This window comes from Toxorhynchites rutilus, chromosome 2, assembly GCF_029784135.1.
Source record: "Toxorhynchites rutilus septentrionalis strain SRP chromosome 2, ASM2978413v1, whole genome shotgun sequence".
In the NCBI taxonomy this organism is placed as follows: domain Eukaryota; kingdom Metazoa; phylum Arthropoda; class Insecta; order Diptera; family Culicidae; genus Toxorhynchites; species Toxorhynchites rutilus.
In genome coordinates, this window is record NC_073745.1 from 226015396 (window position 1) to 226029982 (window position 14587).

The following is a 14587-nucleotide window of genomic DNA, read 5'->3' on the forward strand; positions in this document are numbered from 1 at the left end:
TTCGCCATATTTTACGTTTTTACTACCTGCGAGGTAAAACTGCAACGAAGGCGGCCGAAAAAATTCGTGTAGTTTATGGACCAGAATTTCCTCCGACTTGCACTGTGATCACGCGTATTCTAGAGCTTGCCACTCAGAATGCATTCAAGGCGTGTTATTTGGCATAGAAATCTCAACTAAGTACTAATAAAAATGTCGCAAGTAATACTACGTTGAGACGGCGAAGTTCCTCTAGGAACGTTAGTGCCATTAAAGAAGAAGAAGACTGTAACGTTTCCCACAGCACAGCGTTGGTTTGATCGATTTCGTTCAGGTGAAGTGGCTGTCGAAGATACACCCCGTACTGGTAGGCCAATCGTCGTGGAAACCGATAAAATCGTTGAAATCATCCAAGAGACCGGCATATTTGGAACCATACACGAGTGCCACACGAGTTGACGCAAAAAAGTCTATTAGACCGAATCAACGCCTGCGATGCACTGCTGAAACGGAACGAACTCGACCCATTTTTGAAGAAGATGGTGACTGGTGATAAAAAGTGGATCACGTACGACAACCTAAAGTGAAAAAAGTCGTGGTCGAAGCGCGGTGAGCCGGCCCACACCATCGCCAAGCGCGGATTGACGGCCAGGAAGGTATTGCTGTGTGTTTGGTGGATTGGAAGGGAATCATCCACTATGAGCTGCTCAACTATGGCCAGACCGTCTACTCGGTTCTTTACTGTGAGCATCTTGACCGTTTGGAGCAGACGATTGACCAGAAGCGGCCAGAAATGATCAATTGGAATGGTGTTGTTTCCCACCAGGACAACGCTCGGCCTCACACATCTTTGATGACCCGCCAGAAGCTATGGGAGCTCGGATGCGATGTCCTATTGCACCCACCGTATAGTCCGGACCTGGCTCCAAGTGATTATCATCTCTTCCGGTCCATGCAAAACGCTCTTGGTGATACTAAGTTGGCCTCAAAAGAGGCTTGCGAAAACTGGCTGTCTGAGTTTTTTGCGAATAAGGAGGGGTGGGGGGTGTATTTGAGAGAAAGGATTTAAAAAAATGCTTTAAAAGTTGTGTTTTATTGCCAACTATTCCGACAACACCGTCTGACAGCCTATTGATCCCAACAAACACAGAATATTGCCTGGCCGTGCCGGCGATGTTAATGGTTAGCCTAGAAATACCCATTAACATTGAGCTGTTAGATTCTCGAAACAATAAAAATCGACAAGCATTCGATTTTGCGACACTGCAGCAGTATTTCTCAAAAGGAAGCAAAAAAAAACAATACTAAACGTAAACCCTTCTTTCCAGGCATAATGGACGACACGCCTAACGTCCTTTAGAACTATATAACTGTGTAAAATTTTCAATCCCAATCGACAAAGATCCTAGTAACTGAACATCATACCTACTAATCTTAAGAGATTTTTTGCATGAAGGCCTTGTAAGTGTAATTCACTTACAAGGTCCATTTTTTTTGGAACTCACACAAAAGGTCCATCTGCTTCCTTGCAACATTACTATTTAGACTTTAGAGCTGTTCTAAATTGACAACTGGTTAAAAAATCATCTTTCCAGGTGATATTGCATTAATTTAGGGTTGGAATGCCCGCACGTGCCCATGAAGGATCCAATGCACAATGTTTTCGTGTGTTTGTACGTTTGTATACCAGGTGTACGAGTTGAAATTGCCTGTACGATGTTTTCGATGTTGCTAGCGGGGTTTTTTAACTCTTTCGATTTTACATGTATGTATTTTTTTTTCATTTTGTCCCCGGTCTGGAAAGTCTAAAAAATTGAATTTCTGTTTTCTGCATTTTTGGGAAGCTTATGCCTTCAAAAAAGTTGTCCTAGAAGGACTTTTCGATATTTGATTTCGTTGGTAAGTTACAGCCAAAAGTATGAGATCACCTCAAGGGATATCTATTTTCTCGAATCCATGTTTTTCAACTGTTGGTATCGATATGTCAGGATCTACTCGACCGATTTGGCTGAAATTTTTTATCAGTATCTAAAAATGAATTACCCAGCAAACATTAAATCGCATAACAAGCGTATATATAACATCATATGCCCTAAAATTTGGTTGGCATATAATATGCATGCTGAAGTGGAGGCCATATACATACATGGCAAATGCTTACCGAATTTGTTTGGATGAATATGCAACTTTGACTAGCTATAATAGCGATTATGTTGGAATTGAATTGCGATCTAATATGAATATATTCATGAATTGTCAAAGCACCAAATACGACTTTTGCCATACTCATATATGATTTATTACCTACATAGAAAAAAAAACAAATGGCGCAAAATATTTTCGTGAAATGTTCATTATAACCTCACGAATCGCCATTTTTATATATGAGTATATATGTTCGTAGAAATAATAATTGAATGATTGACTTATGTTGGGAGTGGAATATGAATGTTTAAAATGACACAGATTGATGTTTGGTGGAAACTGCTCCGATGTGGGTTCGACTCCGGTCGTCTGGATTATCATCCACCAGCTATCTCGCGCGGCTATCTGAAATTTGATTCAACAGCGGTTAAAACTTTCGAGTGCATCAGCATTTCATTGACATTTCAATATGATGTAATATGTTCTTTATTAGGATCTAATATGATTTACTGTTTCATGATTTTCTTCAGCATGCAACACGATTTACTACAGTACTGAATCGATTTAAATTATACGCTTATACGACACATAAACTGCATCAGCGTAATATACGCATATGATGCGGATTAATTATATTTTACGACAATATACATCATAAAATTGATGTTTATTATACCGAATTGCGACTTAATTTGATAATGGTCGAGTTTTTACATTTTATGCGATTTCAAATATACACGATACATACTTTGATTGATATTATATGCGATTCTGATTTATTCGTATTTCTTGTAAGACTTGGCACGTGCAAAATTATACGATTTAATATTTGCTGGGTATTTAAAGCGTTACATAGCCGTTTTTTGATACCTAATTTTTTCGATTTTTTATGAGCCTCTAAACAGCGATTTTTCATGAAAAATAACCCATTATTAACAGAAGTGGCCGACATTTTGGAAATTTTTCGAACTTTCAAAAACCCCTATGTAACACTTTAGGTATTGTCCTATAGTTTCAAAATATTCATTGGAATTCGTTCTGCGACACCCCGTTGATTCAGAACCGATACCACCAGCAAGGTACCGATTTTCAGACAGCATCTACGCATCCAGCTGTCAACAGTGTAATAATCATTATTCGTGCACTCAAAAAATGGAAATACATCTTCGAATATACCACAAACAATAACCAAAATACCCGAACACTTCACTTTATACATAAGTCAAGTTTTTTTTCATTTTTCGACCTTCCAGACAGGGGTCCTCCCTTAAACTTCAAAAATATGCTAGTGTTAGTCTTCAAAAAAAAATGTAAGGGGTTGTATCTAGGACACGACCGCATTTTCGACTAGAACCACGGAATTACATTATTCAATCCGCTTGTTTCGACGTGAGACTACGTCTAGCCTTCCAATATAGGGGCCTATTTCGAAGTTTCGGGTGGAAAAAGTGTAAGGTTTTCCTACTAGGATTTGAAAGCATACTTCCATGAAAGATATGTTGTATTTGAATAAATGCAGTGTATGCCCGTATTCCAAAATTCTGGATACTCTTCCATATCCGCACTAGCACAAAAAATTTCCGTATGCTGCTGACACCTTCTTTGTCGAAGCACACTTTGATACGGAGGGTTTCCTCTTCTTCGAGGGTGTGTAGTGAATGTGGATGAAATTGCAATTGCCGTTTCGCAATATCTTCCATTCTTGCATCGAGCTGTATGTGTGTCAATGTGTGTGAAATCAACATTAGGTATCACTCACTCCTCGCTCGTAACTGTGGTTTCAATCCATTCCATCAGTGGAAAGTAACTATACTACATACTCCTCCTTCCCTTGCCTTTCCCGGCAGGGAAAGAGTCCATTCTCGCTCGATGTTCGTCAACAATGATGTTGCTCCGATGACCACCAAACGAGAAATGGTGTGGGTTCAAATCATGGATGGTATGCAAATCATCAGAAACCGTTCGCTGTGAAAATAGTTATTAACGTTAACTTTATTTCATGAAAACGTGACCTGTTTTCGATTTGGCACTCTTCCTGAAAGACGTAGTTCTACGTCAAAAAACAAAGTAACTTGATTGTTCAATGTATTAAAGTGTCGAGTTGCGTTCCGAATAAAGAGCTTTCGCGGTATTCACTCCTAATACTTTTTCATTTGAAGGATAAAGTGCGCTACACATACAACGTCCCGTCAAGTATTTTCTTGGACTTATATTGCCGACATCGAAGTTGCCGTTGCTGGTGTATGTGAATGCGACCATATGATTTCCATGAGAGAATATTTGACATTTGACATTGAATGCATCATATCAACTGTCACGCTGCGTATGGTCCAACTGTGAACAATCAAACAATAGCAATACATAGCGACATTGTGTAATTTACAACATGTGAATCGATAAGATAGGGATACTCTTACACCTAATTGGCTACTGTGTAATATACAGCAAAATTATCGTAAGGAAAAAAAAGGACACGAATAAATTCGGCTCTGTTACAGTTGAAGTGTTAAATGAGCCTAATAAAACATAAACAGATATGATAAAAAAAACGAACAACTTCTGGCTTCGGTATTCGATGACTCGCGGTATACAGTTGACTAATATTCGTTGTAACCATAATACACTGCATTGATTTTCAAATTTCGTTTCATTCTGAAATAATATTCGACACTACCTTCTATATTCTTTTCCCATTCACCTGATCCAAAAGGTTATATTCCTGTTATTTTTTTTTTTTTTTATAAATCGTTTATTTTTACAGGCTCAGTTACATTAGTTTAAAGGAGCCGAATTCTTAAATGTATTTTTTAAACTATACATATACAATTTTCCTAACACTATGGTTAGTAAGGTGGAAAACCGATTACTCGCGGTTTACTCGAGTTTAGAAGGGTGACATATTCTTTCAGGAAGGGGATGGGATATAAGGGAATTGTTACAATGTTGATGATCACACTCAATTCTTAAATCTATTCGTATATCTATTGTATATTTACATTTCAACTTATTTTATTGTTTATACCAAGGGGGGCAATCGCTCGCAATGGATGAAAAGGAGGGTATGAAGACATAGGGACAATCACACACGAAGATCGATAGTTTTAAGGAAAACATATATTTGGGTCATGTAATCAAGGTCTAACCGAGCCAACACATCTCTCACCGGCACATTGGGCTGTCTTCCTCGGGCCCGAAGGGAGTTTTCTAAATTCGATCTGGCGACAAGATACACCTCGCACGACCAAACAACGATGTCGTGATAACCTTGACCACAGACGCAGAGATTGTTGCTGGCAAGATTGAAACGAAAGAGTAGCGCATCTAACGAACAGTGATTGGACATGAGTCGGGAGAAGGTGCGAATAAAGTCCCGACTCAAGTCCAGACTTTTGAACCACGGTTTGAGGCTAACCTTAGGGATAATCGAGTGAAACCACCGGCCCAATTCATCTTCATTCCACTTTCGTTGCCAGTTAGCGATGGTATTTTTGCGGACTAAAAAATAAAATTCATTGAAGGCGATTTGACGCTGATAAATATCGCCTTCAATTGCACCTACCTTTGCTAATGAGTCAGCCCTCTCATTACCCGGAATGGAGCAATGTGAAGGGACCCAGATAAAGGTAATGACATAACAGCGTCTGGATAAAGCACTCAAAATTTCTCGTATTCTCTCAAGGAAGTACGGCGAATGCTTTTCCGGCCTCACTGAACGGATAGCTTCGACAGAGCTAAGACTATCCGTTACAATGTAATAGTGTTCAACAGGTCGTGAGGCGACGCTGTCCAACGCCCAATGAATTGTTGCCAATTCAGCAATATACACTGAGCAAGGATTCTGAAGACTGTGTGAGATGCTAAAAAATTCGTTGAACACTCCAAATCCTGTGGACTCATTTATAGTGGACCCATCAGTAAAGTACATATTATCACAATTGATACCCCCATACTTTTCATCGAAGATCGTTGGAGCGATCCTCGATCGTTGGTAATCTGTATATCCATGGATATCTTGCTTCATGGACAGATCAAATTGCACAGAGGAATTGATGTAGTCAGGGAAACAAACACGGTTGGGAATATACGAAGAAGGATCAACCTGCATGGAGATGAATTCATTATATGAACTCATGAATCCGGAGTGAAAATTTAACTCGATCAGCTGCTCAAAATTTCCGATCACCATTTCCTGTTATTGTTTTACCGATTTTATTACCTCCATTTACTTGGATGATTACGGAATCCAACAACCGGTTTCAGTTCGTACTACAGATTTTTATTGAAGTTCGGAATCGCAGTGGTAAATCAAATCGTATCCATTGTTACAAGATAGTAATGCGTTTTTAATCCAAATTAAACGAATGCCACCATTTAAAAAAAACTTTAAAATAAAAAAAATGTAACAATTACGGATTACAAATTTCATACATTTGTAGTTTTTTTTAAATAATTTCTCGATATAAGTTATGGTCAACTTTAAGAACAAAACATAAAGAATAAAGAGAAACGGCATGCATACATGAAGCGAATGAAACGTTAAATTTTAGAAAGAAATGAACACATTTTTAGATAAAAATTATGAACACATATTGAATTTTTCGATTAGAATAAATATTCTATTTAATAGCATATTAACAGTTTTTCTCTGATAATGGTTTTATATTATGGTAATGAGAATTTTGTAAGAGTATTGAAATGATTCTGATATTGATCGAGTAATAATATCGTGTGTTTTAAAAACAGCGGTCAATTATTTTCATTACTACTTAGGAGAAGATCAGAATTATCTAACTGCAACCTTCTTAGACCCGAGGTTCAAGTCAGACAATTTAGGAGTTCTCGAGACGTTTCCTTTTCCGTTCCGTCAAACAAATAACTCTATTGAATCATACAAAAACATCTTGAAACGAAACTTCTACGAATAACAGCTCATTGCCGTCTTCAACACCTGTTAAATGGATCAAAAGCAAAGAATCTGAAAACCCTTAAACTCTCAGCAGTACTCCTAATTAACAAGGTTTACTACAGTTTATATTTTAGATACTTGCAGTATTGTTTACAGTACAAGACTATTCTATGAAGCTGGCCTGGCGTAACAAGCAAAGCCTAACAGGTTGTCATTATCAATTGTTGAAAATTTATTATCTACTAGCTGCCTCGAAGAACTTCGTCCAGCCCAGAATGGATTTTTGTTATCAATCTATTCAAACATTCTCACATACTAAGCGAACATTAATGGATCCAATGGCAGAACTATTCATTGATTGATCTTCTAATTCACCCTTTACAATTTCCTTTTACAATGAATTTCCTAGTACTTGTCATCAAACACTATTCTCGTTCAAGATTATTCATTTACATGCAAATAACATGTTTCTCTGTTACATGGAATACATGTTTAATATAATTAATATAATTTATTATAATTAAATGAAGACAGCTCAAATCGAACTATTCCTTTCTCGATTTTTGCGCTTACCAACACATTTGGCAATTCCTTTTTATTTATATAATTAGAAGATATAGAAGTGCGTTTTCTCACCTGAGAATCCATTTCTAATTTCTAACAAAGATCAATTGCGTCAGCGCAAACATCAAATGGACTAAAAACGCTTATCAAGATGCAATTGTAGAACATTTGGAAATTAAATTTTCCGAATTTTCCTATTTTCCTTCAGAATTTTCTAAAAATTTTCAATTGTCATGTTTAGTTGTTAATATGGTTAGTTCAAATCTGCTTAATATTTTTCTAGCACCCACCTTCTCATTCCAGAGGATTTACATTACATTTCTTGTACTCTTGAATCCTCACATTCCAATTTTGCTTCCGTTTGCTCTATTAAGTTATGCAGAAATTTGTGTTTTAATCATATGGGAGACCCCTCCCCCTTTCAGAGAGGGATCAAACCATCAAAGAAACATTTCTCGTACTCAAAAACCCTCACATGCCAAGTTTGGTTCCTTTTGCTTGATTAGTTCTCGAGTTTAGCAGAATTTTTTTTTCGTTTCGTTTGTATGGCAACCACCCTCTTAGAGAGGGGGTGAGGAATGTCGAACGATTATAGAAATATTTATTTCCCCTCGAAATCTCCATATGCCAAATTTGGTTCCATTTGCTTGATTAATTATTCTCGAGTTATGCAGAAATTTGTGTTTTAATTGTATGGGAGGCCCCTCCCCTTTTCAGAGAAGAGTCAAACCATCAAAGAAACATTTCTCGTACCCAAAACCATCGCATGCCAAGTTTGGTTCCATTTGCTTGATTAGTTCTCGAGTTATGCAGAAATTTGTGTTTCGTTTGTATGGCAAACGAGTGGCTACTCACCATATAAACGTTTCGTGCCCCCTAAAACCTCCACATGATAAATTTGGTTCCGTTTGCTTGATTAGCTCTCGAATTATGTTGAAATTCGTGTTTCATTTGGAATACAGCCCCCTCTTAGAGAGAGAGAGGGAGGAGTGTCATACCACAATTAAAACATTTCTTGCACCCTTATACCTTTACACGCCAAATTTGGTTCCGTTCGCTTGCTTAGTTTTCGAGTTATGCAGTAATTTGTGTTTCATTTGTACGGTTGTCCCCCCTTATAGATGGGGTAGGGGTCACGAATTATCATATGAATTTTCCCCGGCTCCTAAAACCCCTCGTACAAATTTTCACGCTGATCGGTTCAATTATTTCCAAGTCAATAAGAATCAGCCCGAACAGACAGACAGACAGACAGAAATCCATTTTTATTTATGCAGGGTAACTTCGATATAACATACATTTCAAATCAGAGAGGTGTTTGTTTTCGTTTTGAAGTAATGATTTTCCCTTTTTTTCAAAAATGCCTTTATTCAAAAATTCATAACTTTTTTACTACTAGACTGATTCAGATGATCGACATATCAAACGTACCCTCCTTATAACGCACCCTCTATATAACGTCACTGAATATAACGTACATTTTAGCTCGATATAACGTATACATTTTAAGAGTGTAAAGGAATATTTTTTTGAATAATTTATTTTTCTTAAAGAACAACAAATTATCTGTATTTTGATACTAAAACATGTTTTGTACCTTTAACCAATCCAGGAATACAGCTGGCTTTGTGATTCCGGACTCTAAATGAATCAAGCTTTAATCAACAGTGCGATGGCAAACATCATGAGAAAAGCTGGCTTCGTTCGCTAGTTGAATTTATTCATTAACCTAACCCAAACAGCAACACAATAAAGTAAGATAAGCTACGTTTCGGAGTTCTTTGTTATGCTTCGGTATAACGTACGATTCGATACAACGTACAATTTTGAAAGTGAAATGTTCGTTATATCGAAGTGACCATGTACAATCAATTATCATGTAAACAAAACCCATTTTATTGTAAGTGTGATATTTTTATTTCAATAAAAATTATCTTATTGGCTTCAATTTTATATGGCTGTAAATAGACACAAAATTTACTAAAAAATAACTGTTCAATTTTCCAACTTTCATACAAAGTATGCTAAAAAAATGGCATTCCAATTCTTCAACTTTATGAATGGTCTTCTAAACGTTTTTGGCATATAAACCTGACGCAGACTAAGACGCATAAAACTTGATACTGACTTTTAATATCCGGTGACCTACTATCCGGCCGAATAGTGAATATTGGCCGGATAGACCGGATACCGAATAGCTACCGCTGCGTTTCATCTCTAATTTTTACACAAGAAACTACACAAAAATAATTCTACATTAGTTGCAAACATGTCTGCATCCTTACCCCAACGCAAAACGAACGTCAGAAAAATCAGAAGACGAACAGATTGCGAGTAGCAAAATTGCATCTTGTTTAGATGATTGTGATCCGATTGTATTCCAGAATAAGGGTGTATACAGTAAAAACTGTTTTTGTGCGATTTTCTGTTCTTGTGCGGTTTTTTTGTGCGATTTTTTTTTGTGCGATGTATGAAATGAAGCATATTTGACGAAGTTATCGTCGATTTAGTTTTTTTCGATGGTTTATGTGCTTTTCAGCGCCAAAAAAGCATATTTGCGTCTCAATTATCCACTTCTGAAATTATTCCCCTCCTCTCATCAAATGCTCTAAGTTTTTGTATGACGTGATTTCTAACAGCAACACGTTTCGACATGCAACTAAAAGCTCAAAACAGCTACGCGCAACCGAAGAGGCGAAGTGTCCATCGCAAAGCAGGGAAACAAAAGGATATTGTACGGTGAATGGTTTAGATTTGAGTTATTTTTTTGGGGGAAACTATTTTTATGCGGTCCCTACCTACCGCACAAAAAAAGTTTTTTTCAAAATGTGTACCGAACACAATTTTGTAAAGCTGCTGGTGAAGTTTTACACGATTTTTTTATGCGACTTTTTTCGTGCAGTCCCTATCCCCCGCACAAAAAAAAAAGGTTTGCCTGTATATTGCTTTAGTTTACAAAAATTTTCAAAAACAGGAAAACCGATGCTTTTCCCCCGATATATTGGTCCTTGGCGCGTACGCGATTTGTAGGAGTTTCCAAAGCTGTAAACTTGTGATTCCAAATGTTGATTTATTTTCAGTTTTTTTTTCATTACGATGGTACGGTATTTTTAAATTTACAAAAATGTTTTGTTTATGCGTATCACGATAAGGGTATTCATGCGGAAACTCGAATATCCTGATAGCTGCTCTCACCTCTGCACCTCAATCCAGCTAAGTATTCTATGGCACCACGTAATGACCATCAAAGTTACCGAATAATTATCGAGAGGTAAAATTTTCGGTCCATGTTGCGCAAAAATACTGTCCTGGAAACTATTGAACAGCTGTTATGATAAAAACTGGCATTATTATCTACCAACAATGCGTGCTATCGTTAAGTCCGATAAGCCCGCGAAAAAAACAGGTTTTTTTTGGTGATCATGGTATTATCCCGTTTTGTATCAACATTTTGTTAACATATTAAGGACCGCACGTTTTGAGGCAAACTTGAACGCTTCATTCGTTCGGATTCCACGGTGTGGATGAGCCGAAGGCGAGCCATCGGTAGGACTAGTTAGATTCTTGACAAACCAAGGATTTAACCATCAAGTGTAGAAAACACGGATTATTTCATGATACATCCGTAACAAACGGAACGCGAAACACGAGAAAACTCGTGAGCGGTCCGCAATATGTTAAGATGTCGATAAAATGATACACGCAGGCTCCTCAATATACGTACTCAGATTTGAGTGAGATCATGTTACCTAGCAATAAAATCCCTTGCCCTGAACAGGATTCTCAAGCTCGAAGTTCCCACGTTCCCTTGATTTACTGTTAATACGCACTCAAATTCATGCATCAAAAAAGTAATTGAACAACTGATTTGAGCCTGATGTAATCAAATTAGTATCTACCTATGAATCATTACATAATGGTCTCGTAGAAAACCACTAGAATAGTCTTGAGTTGGTCTTTGAGTAGCATGCCGGGAAAGGGTACACTGACTTCAATTGTTTGGCAAAGTCGCACAATTCGTTTGGTCTTATGGCAAGCAGACATGGAAAAGAGAAACAACTTCCATTTACACATTTCAGTTCACGCACACGTTGCTCAGAGGTGTGCATATGGATGGAAGAAATTCCTTTAAACCTTTCCCAGCTTGGATAAAATAAAATCACGCAAAAAGAGCCCCGCGAGTGTTTGGACTTCGCGATGACAAATTTTCTAAAGTGAAGAAATAGTCAGTTCAACCAATACTAACGCTAAATGCAGGTAGAGCCGAGATACGTTACCTAACTTCGCCGAACTTTCAAACACACAACACGTCACTGCCGTCCCAACTGCTACTGAGTACGCTGTAGGTATGTGTTTTTTTAGCTTCACTTGACCAGTGAGTTGACGATCTTGCGAGCTAGTGAGACAGACAGCTCGCAAGTTCTTTCCCTGTAGGTGTGATCTGTATGTGTGCAGTAGGGTCCAACACTTGTTTTTCTCTTCTCTCTGCTGTGCGCTAATTTTCGAAGCTTATTTCACTGAAATTCGCACCAATTTAAGCACTTTGGACAGAAATTTTGCGCGACTTTTACACTGATCTTTTATCGATATTCATGCACCGCAGCTACACTCAAACGCACTTTCCCGTGGGATACTGCAAGTTACGGAAACGGAAATTTTATTTACTGCTCGGAATCGCGGTTCACTGTTGATGGGTATAAGCGATAAACTAGATTGAATACGAGAAGGCTCTCGATCTTTTTTCTCCTGTGGTGCCCTACACTGAATACTTGTTTTAATGCAGCGATCTTTTGTGGTTTGTATCTCTGGGAGGTGTTTTACTCTCTTTCTATACAATACACGTACCTTTCTGGCTCTTTCAAATTGCTTTTGTGCCCAGATATACCTATACACCAATGCATGAACTATTATAATATTTTAGGATTGGAATGATGATTTAATCGAGAAGAATATCAGCTCAAATAAATCCGTAATATAAATGAAGAAGCCATCTATAATTTAAATATGAATTTGAGTGTTTAAAACAATAATTCGAGAACCCCTATATCGAGAAAAATAAGTTATTTCCACACTAAAATAGATCGCAATATTGCAGATCGCCACAACAGAGTAAAACGAACAAAATCCAAAAAGTTAAAACCCTATCCTAACTGGTAATAGTACACAAGACTAGGCAACATAACAACACCAATTTCGAAAAACACTACACTATAATAGTAACACATAAATATCTCACAATATACGTTGCGCGAGATGCACACTCGTTCAGCTGTACATTGGCACTAACCAGACCGAGCACTGCTGGAAATGATCGAAGGTACCTCTTCTCACTACAGATGATCGCTGCTACTCGCTCGCGCAACCGACCAGCAACCTTCTCGCTCGATCTACCACTGTCTGTTTGCGTTGGAACTGAGTTGAAATCACATATAATACAATAGAAAAAATGGCGCTACAGGTGATAACGGCAGGTAAGAAGGAAATGTTCAAGACACCGTAGTTTGAGCATCCTATCTATAAGGATGCCAATCATTCATTATGCAGTGGTTCAGAGAAATTTGAATGCTGATATTCATACGCCTCGTTATTGGTACTGATTCAAGACGCAACAATTCTTCGAAATCTTCGATTGAACTTTTAGTTCACCTTGTTTCTACCGAACTGTTCGACGCGAATTCGATCGGGACAACGTATTGATGGTATTATTTGAAACGCAACATATTAACGATGCAATGATCATATTTATATGAGCAATGCAGCCGAAAGCTTGATTGTATTGTGAATGCTGTACAGTAAGAGAAACAGAACAAATTTGGCCAAAACGAATACACGAAAATTCTTATTAGGAATCGCACGATGGTATGTAGAGATTTTTCCACGAATATCTATCATTCTCATTTAAATACCATAAAAGACTAGTGATATATTCATGTGAAGAAATATGATGAGATCTATAGAAATCGCATCAACCGTTTCTACTAGCGCGAACCTATGTAATGAATATATTCATATTTTCGGTGAATTTAGTCACCTGAAGTAGAACTGCATCCAACTTTAATGATTTCTCACCAGTGCGAAATTCACCAGCTTTTACATATGCCTGAATTTTTTCTATTCATAGCAGTTAAATATACCTCTAAGAAGTGTGTCATATACGAGGGCAGTCCGATAAGCCTACGAAAAAAAACAAAAATTTTGGAAAAGTGGTGATTTATTTCTCAACATAGTCTCCTTTTAGCTCGATACACTTGACCCAGCGTACTCCAACTTCTTAAATCCATCTGAAAAATACTTTTTCTCGAGGTCTGCAAAGAAGGCCTTCGTGGCGGAAAAAAAGTCGCATGGAGCGAAATCTGGAGAATACGGTGAATGGGGCAACAGTTCGTAGTGCAATTCGACCAACGAAACGGATTTTCCATTTTTTACATTTTTCTAAAATTCGCGGACAGGCCCACTTCCACACACGGTTAAAACAAAACTACGAGTCATATTCGGCTGAAATTTTGACAGAAGCCGTTTACGAGAATGTACTACACGATAAGTAATCTCTCTTGCAATACTGACACCATCGGGCTATGAGGCTAAGTACTTATTGAACCGCCCTCTTATATTATCTCCCGTTTACATCTATTCGGATGAATAAATCCATCTATAGCTATAGATCTTCTAAATGTAAACGTGTCATAAGAATACCAATACATAGTACATATCTTTTCAAAGCCTTTTACATGAGTATTCGCAAGCTGAAAAATATATATAAAGGGTGTGTAACATCAAATTGCATCACGGAAAAAACGCTGTAGAAATTTAATTTTTAGGAATTATATCTCCAGCTTTCGCTTATAATCAGATAAGAGTGTATAGATCACGTTGGCCATGCTTCACTGTCAATTTTTCGTAAATTTGGAAAAATGTCGTCGAACGAAAAAGAGCGTCGTGAATTAATCCTGCGCACTCATTTCGAGAATCCGGAGTTGTCACATCGGGACATCG

At 37.6% G+C, this 14587-nt stretch overlaps 1 protein-coding gene across 4 annotated transcripts in view; it reads right to left on the minus strand.

Moving 5' to 3' along the window:
• The window catches only part of LOC129766535 (PTB domain-containing adapter protein ced-6), a 96572-nt gene extending 83585 nt beyond the window's left edge, over positions 1 to 12987 (minus strand). For 2 of the 4 annotated variants that reach the window (XM_055767103.1, XM_055767107.1), the window contains exons 1-2: positions 12831 to 12987; positions 11872 to 12227 (exon numbers count right to left, since the gene is read on the minus strand). The gene's annotated coding sequence lies outside the window, so the exon portion shown is untranslated. Of the gene's footprint in view, positions 1 to 11871; positions 12279 to 12439; positions 12586 to 12830 lie in introns of all 4 variants that reach the window. The other 2 variants (XM_055767106.1, XM_055767105.1) reach the window with 2 other exon arrangements.
• Between the last annotated feature and the right edge of the window lie 1600 nt (positions 12988 to 14587).